The 20,238-nt window shown below is 40.3% G+C and overlaps 1 long non-coding RNA gene across 1 annotated transcript; it reads left to right on the top strand.

Moving 5' to 3' along the window:
- Nucleotides 1–19,174, top strand: LOC125616415. The gene is made up of 3 exons (XR_007347043.1): nucleotides 1–114; nucleotides 15,775–15,873; nucleotides 17,081–19,174. It is a non-coding gene; the product is annotated as an uncharacterized LOC125616415 (long non-coding RNA).
- Nucleotides 19,175–20,238: the final 1,064 nt, after the last annotated feature.

The raw sequence follows: 20,238 nt of genomic DNA, 5'->3' as shown, positions 1-20,238 counted from the left end.
TTCATTTTGAGAGAGCAGCTTGCTCTTTGCCTGAATGAGAATTAGATAAACGACTCCCCTCACATCGGACTAGTAAGGACTGAAACTGAGTGCCTGGAGATTTTGGAAACTTTGGTGAGTGCACATTGGAAAAGTAGTCACTTAAATGCTGCAGGTGATTTTCTACCTTGTAGGAAGTAGAGATTTCAACAATCACTTCAGGGAAGACTCTTCCTTTACTAGCAACACCTGAAGGTATCTTTGTTTACACCAATGTAAGGCAAGTACCTTCTCATTCAATAACAAGGAAAGTGTCAAGTTACCAAATACAGTTTAGGCTAGAAGTTCATTGTTGGGTTTGGAAATACTAATTGTGTGTTCACTGGGGTCAGAACTACTTCTCTGCATACTTACTTTGGTTCTGGGGAATGCTCACAGGAGCTAAATATCAGAATATAGGAATAGGATGGAGATTGGCAGGGCTCAACCAGATTGGTGTTATTGCTGTCAATAGCACAGCAGTTTAAGATGAAATTGGAATTACAGAGTGTCCTGTTGGTGGGTTTTTGCAGTGCTGTTCTTATACTGAGGCCAAGCCTACCCCCTTGTGGTAGGGGTTAGAATTGCTCCTTAAGAAAAATTCCCGTTGTCAATCATCCCAAGAACAGCCAATTATATGAGTAATTAGTTAAACCCCACATAACAGTGGCTTTCATACTTCTCTTCCTAAAAGAAAGTCTAGAAGCGGGCAGTCAGAGCTACTGGTTAGCTTCTTGGTCTTCAAGGGCACTTGCATCTTTCTATCTTCCTTCTTAATTAGCCTTAAGGAATGGCTTGTTCTCAAGGGTCCCTGGATAGCTATCTTATCAACATTGTAGCCTGGAAGGAGGAAAAATGGAAGAGGAAAGAAACAGTGTGTGTGTGTGTGTCCTTCCTCATTCTCCCTTAAATTGCCTCTCTGAAGTCCTCAAACACTTCCAGAGCTGGTTGAGGTATTGAAAAATAAAGTCTTTTACCTGGGCACTTTTCATTCTAAATAAATCAGAGTACTGTTACTGAGAAAACAAGAGAATGAATGTTGAGTGGCAGTAGTAGTTTCTGCCTCTCTGGGAAGCAGTCCTGAAACCCAAGGGACAGAGGAATCTTTTTCTCCTGAAACCATTTGACAGTTGGGCCCAAACTTTCTGGTGAAGGGTGTACAGGACTCTTTCACAAGGGAGACCTGGCACCAGGAACACAGAATGGCTCTGGCAGGTGTGCTTGAGCTGGCTGCTGCTGCTGCTGCTGCAAGTCAGAAGTACTCTTGAGGCCCACTTCTCCTTCCATTATCCCTAAACCTTCTGTAAGATTTGGTTCATCCTCTGTTGGGCTGTGGGAAGTCGAGGTGGGCTCTGACACTTTTCATGCTAAAGACAGCAAAGTCCTAGATAAGTAAAAGAGTCTTTCATCTTAAACACACCCAAGAAAGCTTCTTTCAGGAATCCTTACAATTGCTAGGGGCATCTTTAGGGGCCAGGACTAAGTGCCTGTGATGTGATAGCCGGGGACTCAGAGTCTCTGGGCTCTTTTGACTGGTATGAACTGTGGGAAATTAGTTTCAGTGATTCCTGAAGTTCATGAGTCCACAAATTCTACCTCTCAGAAATAAATCATCACAGAAGAGCAACAATTAAAAGGGTCAGAACAAATGTAGCAGTGAATAAATGAAAAAATAAATGGAAATGTCTAAATCCCATGCCATCACATACAGACCTCCTAGGATCTGGCCTGGACTTCCTCTCCAACCTCAGCCACACCTCCTGACCTGCCCTCTCAGTCACCTTATCATCTCCTGTCCTGAATGTACTGGGCCATTTCAGAGCACCCGAAATACCTTCTCCTTCCTCATGTGCCTGGTGAACCACAAATGTTCTCTCAAGTTGCAGCCTTGGGGTCCTCTCTGCGGAGCCTTCCCTGGCCCTCCCCAGGCAATGCTGAGTAGTCCCTCCTTTCAGCCACCTGTGCACCTGGCACTCCCCACCACACCGGCTCCCAGTGACAGGCTCAGATTCAGGTCACATGGATATATAATATATAATAATATATAATAATATATATATATAATATATATATATATATAATATATATATATAATATATATATATAATCTATATAATATATATAATAATGGATGTTTAATTAGTGTTGGTTTAAAGAGGCAATCAGCATGTGCATATCTATATATTCATATTTATTTGGATCTTTTCCGTTCCAGTCAATCAGAATATTGACTACAATTCTCAGTTGTTTTCACTCTGCACAGGTTTATTTGCTGAGTGGTTTATTTGAGACTTTTATAAAGACACAGAAAAAGATTCATTGGGAAATATTACCATTGAGAATAACTAAAATTTATAAATACAATAAAAGAATTTGTTAGAGATTATTGAGACTAACTGAATCTATGATGCAGGATGAACTGAGGATGAACTGTTAATTCCCTAACAGTTAACTTCAGCTGACATAGGTGACAAACAATATTTTAAAGTGTGTTCAAATATTAATGATTGGTTGTTTCTCATGCTGGGATTAGAAAAATCTTTGCATATGGATACACTCGATAAGATGGGGTAAGTTAGGCTTTATTAAGAAAACAACAACAAATTAACACAAAAACAAGACAGAACAAAAAACAAGCCAAATCTCAGAGATTTAACACTTTCCACTCATGCAAGTACTCCATGCGGTGTCTGGGCTACTTTACACATAATGATCCCAGGGGCACTGTGACAGGGAAGGAGAGCCCTGGGCAATTTCCTGGCCCTTCTCTCCTTGGCCAGAGCCCTGCCCCATGGCCCAACTCACCAATAGGAAAGGTGAGGTGTCGATTAGCTGGGTTTCACAGTCCCCTAAGGAAGGAGCTTAGGGGGCAGCTCATCAGGAGGGTGTGTCCTTGGGGTCCCCAGCTGTGTAAAAGAGAGGACGGAAGTAAGGCTGGGCAGAGGGATAGGCTAAACCTCAAGGGATCCCCTCAGGAGTCTTCACTGTTTTGGTGGGACTTCTAAGGACAAGTTGACTTCAGGGCTGTCCCAAGTATGTCAGTCACTGGATCAAAACGTCCCAGGAAGGAACATGTCCCTGAGTGAGGCTACTCAGCTTAGGCAATTCCAGAAAGAGCTGGCACTGAGGGCCATGTGCCAGGCTGGGGAGCAAGAGCTGCTTTCATCCCTGAGGGGGGATCTGGAGGGCTTATCATAGCACACCACAGTAAGCACAGTGGTCTCTTCCAAGCAGATATGTCTGCATAGATCACATCTGAATGTGTTCATGTCTGAATTCTCTTTCATCATATTGACTTGATGTCAGTTGCTAAGCTTGACCTGTACATCACAGCATTTGTCTCTGCTAGCAGTTCTATCAAACTTGGGTTTAAAGCACAGTCTTCATCTCTAGCTGCTTTAGCTGTCCCTGCTAGCTACGGCACAGATTGGGGCACCGCTAGACTCTAGAAAAACATTCTGCAAAATTCCTGCTGCCTACTTAACCAAAGAATGGTCTCTCCTCATGTGCACTGGGCTCTCTATTGATCAGGGGTATCTGTCTCTTTAAACTCCTGGCTACAGTGGGCCAAGACTCTTCAAAGACAGAGTTGGACTTCCTGTTCAGAGTCATGGAATATGCACCCCTCCCATAAAGGAAACCATACTCAATCTTTCTATGACCATGTTGTGCCCTCTTTGCATTGGACACAGTGCAGCTCTGTTGAAGAACACCTATGCAAATTCAGCATTTATTTGTCCTCCACTGAGAGCGGATGTTGAGCTTGATGTTGAGCTAATAGGGCCCCATTTTAACTTGATCTAACCATTTTCAGTGGAGACAATAGTAATGGCTGGTCTCTATTGCAAAGCATTTACTCATGATAATTTGCCTAGTTTTCACAACTATCCTATGAAGAAGGACTGCTAGTGTTCCTGATTTACATGTAAGCAAACCAAGACAGCAAATTAAGATACTTGACCAAGGTCACGTGATATATAAATAAACCCAGTAGTCTAACTGCAGAGTTTGGATTCTTAATCACTATATACCACAGCTCATCAATGCCCAACTTTTCTTAAAACTCAGGGATCTGTGGGTCCCTAGGATCAGGCCCACACTTTAGCAAGGCATATTTCCATGGAGTCCCTTATGAGAGTCATTTAATTCATTAAAGTCCAAAGCCTGCATGGGAGATCTAATAAGGAACAACACTCTCTCAAAGAACTTCTTCACAAGCTGGAAAGAGAAATTAAAAGTGAATAAACTTAGAAAGGAAGATTCCTCATCAAAATATGGATATATATATATATATATATATATATATATATATATATATATATATATATATACACACACACACACACACACACACATTTATGGACTTTGGTATTTTCTAGGATGGGACAACTGATGAGTAGGCTTTTGAGAATTTTTAACAGAGTGCCATGAAGCAATTGGGTAGTAACATACATTTAGATTTTGAGGACAGACAGCAAGCACTCTATGTAGGTGGGGTAGGGCAAGAAGAGGGTCATTGTTCCCTAGAAACTGAGCCTACTTATGCCTCCCTGCAGGCATGTAACTACAACACCGTGGCCCCTATTGAACTCCGTTTGAAAAGGAAGCCTAATTATCTACAGAGAGTGTCTCTGAATTACAATGTGGCATCCTCTATATTCAATGATCTGGTGAAAGTTAGGAATATTTTATAAATATGACCTAAATGCTAGGTAAATGGCTCCTTCATCTTCAGGTGTGATGATTTGATGAAATTTCTCCACATCACATTACCTGGGAAATGGGTCTGGAAGAAGCTGGGTGCCACAATTCTTTGATGGGGAGTCTAACCTGTCATGTTGGCTCTGGTGTTAGGGGTACAAACAGCCATAATGAGGCCATTGACCGAGCTTAGCAAGCCCTCCCTGGTGATGAAATGTGCTTGCAATAGGCAAGGTCTGGAGGTGATCTGGGCCTGACAGCTCAGCCTACAAACCACATATTCCATGTGTCAGGAAAATGAACACCAGGTCCCCTCCACGTGGTTTGAGCAATTAGACCTTTATTAATACCATGGAGCAGCTGGAACTAGAAATAGTCTCAAGTGCTCGCATTCTTTGAACATACGAATTTCCAGAGTGGGTGGCAGCTGTTGAGACCAGGTTTATTCATCTTGGGCCAAAATTCTCATACTCTTGATCCCATGTATTGGGCCTGGACTTTGTGGCTCTGGGAAAATATGGCTGCAAAGCTCTGCTCTGGGGAATCAAACCCTGCTCATCAGATTATCTTCCCTCCCTGCTCTCTTTGTCTCCTCATTCACTGTTTCAGGATTTAGAGAGGACTTTCCTTTCCTTCATTTGGGGTTTTGTTCCTCCCTGAGTAGGAGTGTTTTTGGTTTATGAATCTCTTATGCCTGTCCCCCTCCAAAGCCCCCTCCTTGGGTGTCTGCACTGGACAGGACTCCACAGAAGCATGAGAACTGGTCTAGTCCACTTCCCACCCAGGGAAGATCCCATCTGTAGCTTCTGACTCAATTCCCCACAACTGGGGGTTTATCTGTGGGATAACTGAGTTCCATCACAAGGCTACCCCTGGTATTCAGAAGTTCTTCCTTGCATTCATTGCATTGAATGAAACATTTGTTTCCAAGCAGACAGGTTTCTGAGTGTCCTGGTCATTCTCAATGTCTCATTTTCCCATGTTGTTCTGGGGAAAGAGAAGATGGGGGCTGTGAAATTAACTCCTTTTCTCCCTATTATAAGATGAAGACCCTTCAAGAATGTGGCCCAATGCTACCTTCTCTAGAAAAAAAAAATCTTCTACTTCTATGGATTATGATCATAGTAGGTACTGTTATGGGTTAAATTGTGTCCCCTCGAAACCTATGTTGGAGTCCAACTTCTAGTACCTAAGAATGTGACCTTATTTGGAAATAAGGTCTTCTTGGAGGTAACACATCTAAAATGAGGTCATTAGGGTGGGTCCTAATCCAATATGATTGGCGTTCTTATACAAAGGAGAAATTTGGAAATGTAAATGCACATGGAGGGAAGATGACATGAGGACACACAGAGAAGATGCCATCCATGAGCGAAGGAGAGAGGCTCGGAGCTGATTCTCCCTCCCAGCCCTCAGAAGAAACCAGTGCTACCAATACCTTGGTTTCAGACCTCTAGCCTCCAGCACTGGGAGATAACACTTTTCTGGTATTTGAGCCACTCAGTTTTTGGTATTTAGTCCTAAGAAACGGATACAGGTATACTATCAGGTCTTACATTTTTCTACATTTTTAAAAAATTTTTTTAAACAGAAAAGTATTAAGAAGAAAACAAGGCAGAAAAAAGGCATATAGTCTGTTGAGAAAACTCTGTTTTCAGTGTGGAAAACATGCATGGTATATAATATATATTATATCATATATTATATAGGTCATATATATGACCTTATTTTACACACACACCACACACAAAGTACATATTTACACCATCATCCCCTCATTATCTATAGGGGGTTGATACCAAACTACACAGATGCTCAAGTCCCTCGTATCAAATGGCATATGATCTACACTTATCCTCTTACATACTTTAAATCATCTGTTGATTGCTTATAATATCTAATAGAATGTAAATTCTATGTAAATAATTGTTTTACAATATTACTTAGGGAATAATGATAAGGTAAAAAAAATGTACTGAATGTTCAGTACAGATGCAATTTTTTCCCTGAATATTTTTAATCCCAAGCAGGTTGAATTCACAGATGCAGAGCCCCTAGGTATAGAGGACCAATTTTACTTCTGTTTGTGTATAATGTAACATGTGCTGAATTACACAACTCAAATACTTCAAAAAGGTGCAAAAAGAGAGAGAATGAGGATGTGCGTCCAGTACCTAGTCCCTTTTCTCATAACCATTAAACAGTCTGTACCCCAAACTTGTTTATACAAGTAACTTTACATCCATCCATCTATAGATTTTTAAAAACATTCAAACAGGGTGATATTTTACATATTCTTTTTGCCTTGCTCTTTTCTTTGGATTACTTGTTGGAAATTCATCCAGATTTGCACATGACTATCCTCCTTTCTTGGCGCCTTTACAGCATCCTCCCACAAGATATGCGATGACTCACTTAACTGGATCTACCCCAAGGGCCGAGTTTTCTGCTGGGCTGGGTGAGGGTGGGTGAGGAATGCATCTTAGCACCTGAGGACTGGTAGAACATTCAGAGCTCATCTGCTAGCCCTCTTTTTTTCAAATGAGGGAAACAGAAAACGGAAGCATTTTGTCTCAAGTGGCACAGAGAGCTAGCAAAAGTGATTCCAGCTGTTGAGGATGTCAAACATTTTCCATACTTCTGTAATTAGTTTTTGTCACCAAAACAATGTAAAGGTGTTACTGATGAAGGAGGAAAAAAAATCTTATATCTGCATATTTTCCAAAAATAGAACACAAACAATATTTGGAAACAGAATTTCTAACCAGTCTACAACTCTTCCAAATGAAGAGTGGAGAAGGTTGAACATATTGTTTTAAATGCGTAAAGATGCAACAAACTTCAAATACTTTGTAAGAACAATTGATTGACATCAGGGGAAAATTAGAACTAAAGTTGAATTTTAAAAAAAAAAACTTTATTGAAATTGGTAAATGGGGCTTAAAAAATGAGTGTCATAAAAAAATAAGTATCATGATTTAGTAAGTGAAGTTACCATTTTCCTCATGTATTCTCACATTTATGTGTTTTTGTATGGTAATAATTTTTTGTAGTTATTGGTAGTTATAATCACTGAAATCAATTATCAAAATAATTCAAACATAAAACCAGAGGTTTCTATTACTTTATGTTAAAGTGATATTAAACCAAATATTTCAAAACATTTATATCTGCATTTAGCTCTTTAACATATTATTAGTATAACTTTTAACAATTTAGGAAAAGCAAATCCTTTTTATACGAACAAAATAAATTAGATTTTTAAGATGGATATATATATATATATATATATATATATCCCTTTATGTTTCTATTTTATATGTTACATTATGTACCTATTACTACAATCAAACATATAGATCTGTATGTACATATGTACTTGTTCTAAAAGTCTGGTCTCAAAATTGGTTTTACTTCTAAGCATGTGAAATCAAAATTTAGACAACTATGAATTAAATTGCCAGCTGACTACTTTGTGGCAACAACAGAGACAAGTAATGAGACAACTTCAAAGTGCTGAGGAAAAATAATTGACACCTCAGGATTCTATTCTCAGCTAAAGTAAAATCCAAGAGTGAGAGGAAAAATAAAGATATCATCAGATAAGCAAAGATTTAAATAAATTACTACTCACAACCTCCCCCGCCCCCCTGCTGAAGAAATGCTAAAACTCTACTCTGGGAGAAAGCACAAGAAGCAAGAAACAAAGGTGAGCAGAGACTGGTAAGTCTAAACAAGCGTAGATCCATCTGATGATGATTAGCTTTGAGGTTGTAAAAGCAAGGTGTAACTAAAATGCTAGACAAGAGCTTGTAATACAAGAAGGCATGATCAGAATTAATATGTTCTAAAGTAGTGCCCAGGAGGAGAGCAGAGCTATTGATTAACTTTAAGCTTTATTAAGTCAAAGTACCAGAGTAAAGATGGTGGCAAAAAAAAAAAAAATCAGTATTTCTTACAAAGCATCCAAAAGAAGAATGAAAAATAAAATTCATCCTCCGATTTTAGCAAATCCTGGAGATGGGTAAATGTTTGAATCACAAAATTAATGGAAACATTCCCCAGAGCAGTGGGAATCAAGTAAGGGGTATCCTGAGGCAGAGCTGGCATCATCTGCTTCTCAAAGGTGTGCTGTAAAACCCTAATTCAGGAATAGAGTGGATGGGGGTGGGCAAAGGTGTCAGGGCCCTGGGCCTGTTGCTTCTAAGGGGGAAGAAGAGGTGAAAACAGAGGAGAAATTATCACATAAAAAAGCTAGGGACCCCCCTCAAAAAGACCAAAAAATTCTGAGCATAGACTTTTAATAATACAGTCTGAAAATATATAAACCACAAATGATTGGAATTAAAAATATATAAAGAAAGCCACAATCTCAGTGAACTGTCTACACAATGCTCAACATTAAATACCTAAAGCAAGCAAGATTATTAGTAAATGTGTAAAAGATTTAAATCACATATTTAATAACTCAAACATAACATTTCCTGAGCCTAAAAATTAGAGAATACACATTGAATTTATTTTTTGAATGACCACATAACTGGTCATACAACAAGTATCTAAAAATAACAAATCAATGAATCATACAGACCACATTCCCTTTCAAATCCAACAACATTGGAAATATGTTACAAAAATGGAACTAAAAAAAAGAACCAATTTAAAAATACTTGTAAATAATTAGAAAGTCAAAGTAGAGATCATAAAGGAAAATTTTAAAAACTAGAATAATGATGGGAAAACTGTAGATCAAAATTTGTGAGATGAAGTATTAGCTAAACTAATACTTCAGATAACAATTATAGATACACAGAACTGACAATAGTGCTTTTCATAGGAATCCAATAGCTGGTCCTAAAATACTGGATGAGGAAGAACTAATGAATGTCAAAACAAATTTAAGGTAAAAACCAAAAAAAGTAGAATCACATCCCCAGCTATTAAGACCTGTCACTTTGTTAGACTAATGTTAGAATTCTAGTACAGGTGTAGGGATAGACAAACTGGTATAGAGATTCTAGGAATTGACCCACTTTTCCATGAGCATTTCAAATACTGAGAAACTCTGGATTATGCTTGACAATTAGCTTTCTCTTTAGAAAAAGATAAATTAGTTCCCTATTTTTTCCAGATCAACAAAAGTAAATTCTAGATGGATAAAGATTTAAATGGGAGAGCAAAAATTTTAGAGTTTTTAAAAAACAGTGTGGGAGAATATCTCAAATATAGTTAGGCACAGATTTATTAAATAAAGAACAGAGAAAAGTCTTGAATAAACATATGAATTTGACTACATAAAATTTAAAAGTTATTTATAATAGGAAATAACATAAACAAAATTGAAAGGTAAGGTAAAGTTTGAGAAAGATGTTTGCAACTCAAAGAATAACTTCACAATAAATAGTTACAAATTTATAAGAAAAGAGCACAGGATTAGAAAGACTCTCACATATGCGTGCACACACACACACACACACACACACACCCTGCAGAGATAAAATTGGCTAGTAAGCATGTTTAAATTCTTACCCCCATGAGCAATTAGGGAAATGTAAATTAAAATGATTAAATACCATTTGCACCTATCAGACTGGAAAAATTTAAAAGCCCCACAAGGGATGGTAAAGATGCAGGAAAATAGAAAGTTCTCATCTAGTGGGAGTTCAAATAGGCACAACTACTTGTGAGAGCAATTTGCTAATACTGAAGAGGGTCAAGAACTATATTCCCTACTAATTAGCAATTCTACTTTTAGGTATTTACCCTAAGAAATTATGTGCACAAGTACAAAGATGCGTGCCCAAGCATGTTCCTGGAAACAAATGACAATAAAGCAATAACTAATCTTTCCTCAAAAAGCAATGGAAACTCCTTGGTTCATACTCAAAGGACTTAAAGTCAGCATACTACAGTAAAGCAGTCATGTTAATGTTTATAGCAGCTCAATTCACAATGGTTAAACTATGGAACCAATCTAGGTGTCCCTCAATAGATAAATGGATAAAGAAATGTGATATATATATATATATATACTCAATGGAATATTACTCAGCTTTAAAGAAAAGTGAAATTATGGCATTTGCCAGTAAATGGTTGGAGTTGGAGAATATCATGCTAAGTGAAATAAGCCAATCCCACAGAACCAAAGGCCGGATGTTTCTTTAATATGCATATGATAATTCACAATTAGGCAGCAGCACTAAGGAAGAATAGCATTACCTTAGATTAGTTAGAGGGAAGTGATGGGAGGGGAAGGGAGGCGATGTGGGGATAGGAAGGATAGTAGAATGAAAAAGATATTATTACCGTATGTATATATGTGACTTTGTGACCAATATGATTCTGCAACAGAAAATGAGAAATTATATCCCATCTATGTATGATATATCAAAGTGCATAAGTGCATTCTACTGTCATGTATAACTAATTAAAACAAATTAAAAAAATTTTAAAAGGCAACAGAAAAGCAGTCAAAATGAACAAGCTAGGTCTACATTGTATCCATACAACATAGAATTTAGAATAAGTCTCTAAAATATTCTGTTGGGTAAGAAAAGCAAGTTGCAAAAGAATACGATGCCATTTATGTAAATTCTGAATGCATAAAAAACAATAGTAAATGTGGCTTGGGATTTATAAATATCTACTGAAAGTACAGACTCATGCGTGGGAATAACTCATGCCAACTTCAGGCAGAGGTTCCTCTGTGGAAGAAAGATGGAGAAGGGATGAAAGGGAAGGGGGGCTGTGGCTTTAGCTGTCTTTTGGTTTTGCTTTTGTTACAAATGATTTGAAGTAAATATGGGGAAATATTTAATCTAGAGGGTAGGCTTATGGTTATCTGTTTCTTTTTCTACACCTTTCTATATGGTTGAAATACTTCTTAATTAAAAACTTTTAAATATAGGAAAAAAATTAAGAACTGAGAATAGATATTCAGGTCTTTTCCTTCTGAATCTTTTTCAGTACAATAAATATTTGTGCATATCCCATGAGCCAGGCATGGGAGAGCTAAGTGTCAGGTAGAAGTGGACACACATTTAAGGAGTATATGCCCGAATAGGGAGAAAATAACAATTATTTCTTACTCTTTTTGATTACTGTTTGATAACCCACCACTGAGAAAAATAGTTGCAGGTTTTTTTATTTGTACTAAATATAAAAGCAACAAGGAAAGACCCATGTGAAGGGCTTTCCCCAGGGTCACATCGTTGGCTGTCATGTTTACAGATTGCATTCACAAGTTTCCTTTGACTGCCAAATGTCACTGGGTGTTGAGGGCCTGTCCTTTGTGTGTGGCACAGCCAGGATGGCTGGGATGATAGGCCATTTCACAGACTATAGGTAGCAGAGTTCTGCAGAGGCCATGTTCACTCAGGTAGATCCTGAATAATTGCTGTATTGGGACAGAAAGATGTAGAAAGAAGCTCACATTCTTGGGGAGGGGGGACAAATATGTAGATGAAGCTATATGGTCCTGCTAGTTCTGATCTTTAATGTCCTTCAAAGGCCCTTGTGTTACAGGCTTAGTCCTCAGTTTGGTGCTTTCCGGAGGGGGTGGAAATTTTAAGAGGCGGAGCCTAGTGGGAGGTCTTTAGGTCACTGGGGATGTACCACCAAAGGGGATTGTGGGAACCCAGTCTTCCTCTTCTCTCTGCCATGAAGTGGACAGTTTGGGCACACCACACACATTGGTCATACGATGCTGTGCCAAAGGTCTAAATTAACAGATCTTAATCAATCAGGGACAGAAACGTTAAAAATTGTAAGTCAAAATAAACCTTTTCTCTTATTAAGTAGATATGTTTCGGGTGTTCATTGAAGTGACAGAAAACTAACATAGGTCCATAAAAGAAGTGGAAACAACCTATTTTTAAAAAAATGGTGAGATTGCAGAACGTTTCTTGGAATCAACAGAATTTAAGATCAGCCTTATTTCCAGCCAATAAGCATGAGAAGATTAGCCTTCTAGATCCCTATCTGAAGGGTCATGCAGTATCATTCTAGGTTGACAGAGGATGCTTTATAGAAGTGACACAGGCTTCTGCCAATTGGGCTTAAACTACAATTTCATTCCTTTCCCTCCTCCCCAGTGATGTAGTGTGCTGATAATGTTATTCCATTCACACAACAGAGTCTCCAGGGGGAGTGCAGATGTTGAATTTAGGGGGTAAAGGAATAGAAGGAGAAATAAAAACAAGGAGGGGGAGAAGTTCTAGCAAGTTCTAGCATCAAGAAGTAAAATTATCCAGGTAGGCTCTAAATGCAGTCACAAGCATCCTTCCCAAAGGGAGGCAGAGGGAGATTTGACAAAGAAGAATAAGGCAGTGTGGCCGTTATAGAAAATGTTATGCTGCTAGCTTTGAAAATGGAGAAGGGAACCTTGAACCAAGGAATGCAAAACATTCAACTCTAGAAGCTGGAAAAGATGAGAGATTGGTTTCTTTGTCTGGTCTCCAAAATGAGCCCAGTCCTGCTGACACCTTGAGTTGGGCTCATTGAAACTAATTTCAGACTCTGACATCCAGAACTATAACAGAATACATGTGTTTTGTTTTAGGCCACCAAGTATGTTGTGTTTTGTTGTAGCAGCCATAAGGAACAAATACAGATTTCTTCAGATGTCTGAAAGCAGCCTCCTAGGCATCTGCTCTAAAGTCGTTGGAGGAGTCTCCATCAGAAGACAAGAATCAAGATTTTGGTCTCAAAGGAGGCAAAATTTTGATAAAATGTGTGTGTGTGTGTGTGTGTGTGTGTGTGTGTGTGTGTGTGTGTCTTTGGTAGGTCAAGTTCTCTGGAGAAAAGATTCTGGGACAAATATTTGCATGCAGGTAGTTTACCGGGGAGCACTTACACCTATAAAGGACTCTGGGAGGCAGACCTCAGTAGAGGCCAAAGTTGCACCCACAGCCAATCCCTCAAGGAACAGTAGAGTTCCTTGAATTTTTGATATTTGAAAATATACCAAATTAATCTAAAAACCAACATTTTGTACCCCTACATTGATCAGTTGTGGGATGCAAGACTGTTTCCAGGGAAGGGGTGGTAACCTTGAATGAGGCAGTGACCTTTGACCAAGGGCAATCCCTGGGAAGGGACTCAGCTATGGGCCACCCATGGGCCACATTCCTGACATGTGGGAGGGCATGTGCCAGGGTCCTAGGGTAGAGGAGTCAGAGCAGCACACCACAGCATGTCCTTCTCTGTGGGGGCAATCCCCCACCCAGTACAGTTTTGTTTGATGAAGTTCCTAAAGCAGAGAGGTGAGGGGGAAGTTTCTCCTTGACCCTGTTCTCAGGCCATTGCTGGGTCTGCCAGTCCTGAGCTTTGTGTTTCTTTTAGGAGCCTGCTGACAACAAATCAGGGACACCTTGGGCAAACCTGCTGACATAACTATAAGTGGTTTGGTTTTGGACCCAGGTTTGAAAACAAACCTACTGGTGACGACTTGGAAAGCCTTCTGAGAAAGCCCCTGAATAGGTTCCACAACCCCGTGCTACATGGGTTAGGATTGCTTTGGCCTGGATTTTCTGGGGCTCATACTGTGCCCTGGCTGATAAACTAAGCAATGCAGAAAGCACCGAAGCACGCGGCCAAACCCTGTCCCAGCCGTCATACCACACCAAGCATCAGCCAGCCCTGGCTCCACATTCTAATCCTGAGGTCCCAGGGCAAAGCAGAGATGGAATTGATTTCCAGAGAGTCTGCACTTGGGGAACACCCACTGTCAGAACAACCTTGAGCAAGTCAAAGGCCTTTGATTTCAGCCTTCCTTGCTCCAGGTCCAGCTAAAGAGCCTTACTTCACTCACCTGCTTAAATACTGAACTGAGTGTAATAGAGTGGTGCTTTAGTGATTTGGAACCTCAAGGCATCTCTCTGAACTGTGTGGTGTCTGAAGATCTGGGGTTTCATCCTACTTCTGATACCTATTACAAAAGTGATTTTGAACAAAGCACTGTTCTCTGAACCTGCTTCCCTTCCCTGTAACATAGGGTTGAGATTAAATTATCTCAGATTCTGGCCAGTCTTCATGCTCAAGGAATCTGTGGTCTCCCTGTAAGCATGAAGGTTGCAGAGAATGACATGCATTTGTACTGAGGCTGTACATTCTAGAATCTGCCTTGTTGGGAGAAAATTCCTGCCATCAGGTTTCTTTCAAATGGATGAATATATGAATATATCACGCTTATTTGCATTGGCTGCTTTTTCTAAAATTGGCAGCTCGATATTTCCTTGAATCACCAAAATAGATTCCTTTCATCAGTCTGTGGATTTTCCAGGGGCTTGTGCATGAGTGGCCATTACCTTTTTTAAATCCACAGGATTATCTTTGAAGTGTAGCAGAATGGAAGGATAGAAAGCCCGCTAACTTATTTGTCAGAATATTTGGGTTGCAATTCATGCCAACTAGTTTCCTTGTGACATTGGCAAACCATTTAACCCATTGAGCTTCTGATAGGGGGCCAGTCAAGGTCAGCCCTGCCTACCTCGCATGGTAACCGTGAATATGAAATGTGAGAGACCTTTGGAACCTCTAAGGCTTATCAAAAGAAAAGCAATTATTATTATTACTTTAACACCTTCAATGCTACATGCAAGGAATCTATTCCATCAGTTATATTTGCTTGAAGAAAATCTCCCATTTTCAGTGCAGAAGTTTTTATTCAGAATATAAACAAAGTGGGTACAAAGATTTATTGTGCCAGCTTCTAAAGCTCCCAAGAGAATGTTTCCCAGCAGTAAACGTTGCTAAAACAGTTTGTAAGGTCACCTGCTCTTAGCAACTACCATTGGTAGAGAGGGAACTAGCCTCAGAGGACTAATGCTTTTAACAGGCCTTACAGCTGCAGGGGGGAAGTTGCTCTTACAACCTACAGCAAGAAACCGCTGCTTTTGCATCGGAATTAGGCAGGTCTGTTAGCTCCTTCAGAGCATACAACAGTCACGTGGTTCTTCTGTTTACAAGGACAGCTGCAAATGTGAATCCTGTTGAAATAAAAAGCACGATCTTGAAGATTTTCCTGTTTCTATTGTGCGCTCTTATTTCTTCCAGATTGTTGCAAGCCCACAGAACAACTTCCTACCTATTCTCTTCCCCCAATTTGGTCTCTCAGAAAAACCTACACATGAAAGAGAAGAAAACTCACAAAAGGTATACCTCCATAAATGCATTAAAATCTGCTCCTAGATTTTTAAAAATCTTGAATTCAGCTTCTCTTCTGAAAGATGATTGGGAACACATCAGAGCAAGCCAAATGACAGCTGCCTTCTTACTCCTGCTGCAAGCTTATAAGTACCAAATAAAGCAGCAGAGAAGGAAACACAAACTGCTCCAAGATTAGAATGCCTTAGAGAAGCTCTGCCTTTATTTATGTATTTTCTGAGTCTCCATTTTCTTCTTTCCACTCTTGGGAAATACTGATGATCAGCATGTTGCCTGGATAGAAACAGGTGCTGCAGGTCTGGAGGGACCAGGCTAAGGGCTGGACTAAGTCAGCGTGGATTGGCAGGTGGGCCACACACACCACACCACACCACGCTGGGTGGGTTGGGGGCATGAGGTCTGTTGTTATAGAAACCAGACTCCTCTGGGAGCACAGAGGTAGGGGCAACATGTCTGTGAGAACAGAGTGCAGATAGTAAGCCCTGGAACCATTCAGTGGGATTCAGTGCAGGCTGACAGGCAGACCCTTGTACAGTGCAACTGAGCCTGACAGCCGAGCGCAAAAGAGGTGCCAGTGCTCTCATGCTCTGCGTTGAAGCCCTGTCTTTCCTTCCTCCAGGCAGATGTCAGCTGGCAGGTGTGTTCTACTCTCTCCTCTGCAAGACAGAGCTTTGCAGGTGCTGGTGATTACAGAGCCAGCAAGGGTTAGATCTTCTGGGAGCCTTTCAAACCGTTCTGATGTCAGTTACTTGTGGGTTCCGATTTCTCTACAGCCCAATTAACTAGAGTTTCATATAATGTTATGTATAACATGGATCCACTTGAGCTGCCTCCTTCCAGCTCTGAATCTCTCTCTTTCTCTCCCTTGCACAGACCTTCCCTTCTGGACATTCACGTTTCTGAGGTTAGAGGCTCATCCTTCAGAGAATAGAGCTTACCTATGTTTTTAAGCATGAGGGCTGGCAGGCAGACAGATATTTATCTTGATGTAGGGTGGTTGCCAGATTCACAGGAATCTGGGTTTGAAGTAATGAAGCCGAAGCTCTTTTCATAGTGGCTGGGCTGCCTCTGTTATGATTGTTTGTTTTTCAGCTTCCCTGAGATTTGTCACAGTTTGTGTTTTGTTTTTTTTTTTTAAAAAAACTCTGCCAGGGACCCTGAGGTCGACACTTGCTCATTCACTGCTTTTTTCCAGGAAGCAAGTGAAACGTGCGGCATCGCAGACAGGAAGAAGCCTGGCCAGGGTGGCCCCATTTCAGTGAACCCCACCCTCCCTGCTCAGCGTCCCTGGACTAGGAATCTTGGCCTCCGTTGCCAGTAAGACTCTGCCAGCCCAGACAGCATGTCAGAAGTACCTAGTGGGGCTCTTTAACCCGTGACTTTATGAAGACAGCAAAAAGGCTAATGGGGAATGACTGACTCCAACTATGAAATAAGAATTAGGTACAGTTTGTTACACAGTTAACCCTAACACGCTTCCATGTCCCACAAGCCATAAATGATATACGGTGGAGTTCTGGAATCAATTTCCACGCCCTTTTAACCCCAGACTTGTCTATAGGCAAATGTCTCTCTCTCTCTCTGGTCCTGTTCAGATTGCTGCTCCTTTCTCACGTATTTGCTGATTTCTTCAGACTCTTACCATTTAAGTTCCAAACCAGTTTATGTTGATGAAGCAGAGATACTGCTATGTGTTCACCCAAATTCTCATTTTGATGGAACACAGAGGAAAACTCATTTCCCAGCTTCTCCGGCAGTGGGAGGCAGTGCTGGGCCCTGGCCAATGGGATGTGGGCAGATGTGATCCCTGTCACAACCATCGCTGCATGAGCCTCTCTAACCCTTGCCCCATACAACCACATCCAATTGTAACAGAAGTGAGAAGTAAACTTTTATTGTTTTACTTCAGTGAGCTCTGGGGATAATTTGTTGGAATGCTCAGAATAGACTTTCTCTTAGATCAAGGTTGAGAATACCAACTTCTAAGAATTCTTTGTTTCTATCAACTATGACTCTTAAGTACAGAGTTTGAGTATATTTCCCCTTGACCATATATAAAATCCAGAATTGCTTTCATCCAGCACAATCCCTATTATCTGGCATCTCTGGTCTCTGGATGCAGTGCTAGACTTCTCTGTTCTAGACGATATCACCCTGAGTTGTATCGCATAGGGGAGATTTTGAATACTTCATAACGTTTTGGTATGCACAATGTGAAAAATTCATTTTGCTCAAAATTCACCTCTGGTTCTTTCTTGAGTAGCAGCATCAAATAACAGCCCTCAAACTGTGAGCTCTCCTGGCCAGTGGGGTCACTTCAGTTCATTTGTTTTTGAGCACTAGAGGAAAAGGACAATATAGAACAGTGGAAAGAGCACAGGATTTGGTTGTTGATCTAGATTTTAATTCAGGTACTTTTATGAACTTGCTGGGTGACTTTGGACAAGTTGCAACTTGCCTTGTTCTTCTGTTTCGTCACCTATGATACACAGGTACTATTGTGCTCTCTGGCTAACTCAGCAGGATTCTTTTGTTGTCATAGGACAAAATGAGTAGTCTAGGTAGAAATATGGGAAATCATGGTTGGGAAAATGCAAGGAATTATTTCAACAAAATTCACTTATAATCAGGTAGTTAAATGTTATGGACTAGCCAGACCTCTGCTAAAAAGAGTTGCTGTTTTGAAAAATAAACATTATCTTCTTGGGTTTACTTTGTAGTTTCCCTACCTTTGTATACATACAAACATGTGGAGCAACGGTCTCTGAGTGGGATGCATATAGTTGCTTTTCTGGACAACTTGTCATATTTGAGGTCCTTGTCGGTTAATAGCATGTTCCTGATATCTACTCAACAGTCAAGTCTGCCTGTATCAAAAACTATTAAAACCATAGTTAGATAATTCCATGTCTCTTCTATGAGTTGGTATAGGTGAGAAAGGACACAGGAGAGGCTATCTACTGTTTAGAATAGCAAAAGATTTGAAACATCTGGTTTTGCACCACAGGGGAAACTGGATAAATCAACTGTGGAAATCTGGGCACTGACAAAATATGTAGCTACGAATGCTGAAACTCTGATGTACTGATATGGAACATTCTCCAAGAAATTTCATTAAGTTAAAAAAGCAAATTGCAGGAGAGTGTGTAAAATATGATACTGCTTGTGTAAAGACATTCTTAAAAATGTATTTATTTGTGAATGCATAAAATCTCTTTGGAAGAATACCAAAATTCTGGTATTATTGTTTGCCTCTGGAGAAGAAAATGGATTAGCTAGGGAACAGATTGTGGAGGGGCTGTTTCTGTTTTCTTTACATTTAAAATCACGTGAATATTTTAACTATTCAAAAACAAAGCAGAAACGAAATTCAAAAACATGGTTTGTTTTTTACATTTATTTATTTTACTAAAATGTGCATAACATAAAATTTACTATTGTAACCATTTTCAAGTGTATAGTTCGATGGCATTCAAACAGGAACATTATTGTGGAGCACTCACCAGCATCCATCCACCTCCAGAACTGTTAGATTCAGTTCATTTCTGATCTGCGCACATTTCCACAGAGACCATTGTGCTTCCCTCCATGGGAGGGAGCAGCATCCATGGAATGTTTCTGAAGGTTCCTGGAGCCTTTACTCCCTTCCCTAAGGGCAGGTGAATGGCTAAGCAGATTGGTGATTTGGAAGAAGGACAAAAGTTCAGCCTTTTCTGGATTTTCCTTTTGATGGCATCCTGTTTGGGGACACATACGTGTTCTTCTCCTCCAACCAGTAGACATACTTGGGCAGACCCTATCCCTGCCACTGGAAGGTCTGGGGAAATTAGGACAATGGGGACAAAGCAGTAGGAAATTCACTTGGATGTGGCCCTGAATCATTTGTCTAAGACAGATTCCCATTCATCAGTCTTCCAGAAAGAGAGTTGGATGCAAATAAGGTACAGCACAGAGTTAAGGCGGCCAATCCCGAGACTTGGACCCAGCCTTCTCAGCAGGCCAGGAGAAAATCTGTGTTTCCCCAGGGATGAAGGCTGTGAGAAGAGTGGAGCTGCTAAGTGGCTGCAGGGTTTCACTGCCATGGTGAGGAATGGACACTGCCTGCTGTTATAAACTTGGAAGTGATCATGATCCCCAGACCCAAGCCTGGAGCTGGCAGGACTCTGAACTCAAATTTCCCCAGACAAGTGCTTGCTGTTTATTAATGTAGCTTGAACACTTCACAGTTCAATGGTTCAAGTCCCTTTCCTAGAATCTTATGTCTGGTCCCACCTACCATTGTTTTCTGCCCTAGAAGGTGGTGGGCAGTGGGGACCCCCATACCTGCTACTGTTCCCGTCTTGGTATCTTCCC

Source organism: Marmota marmota, unplaced genomic scaffold (genome assembly GCF_001458135.2).
Source record: "Marmota marmota marmota unplaced genomic scaffold, marMar, whole genome shotgun sequence".
NCBI classification, from domain to species: Eukaryota; Metazoa; Chordata; class Mammalia; order Rodentia; family Sciuridae; genus Marmota; species Marmota marmota.
Note: the sequence above shows the minus strand (reverse complement) of the source record. Positions and strands in the feature narration are given on the sequence as shown.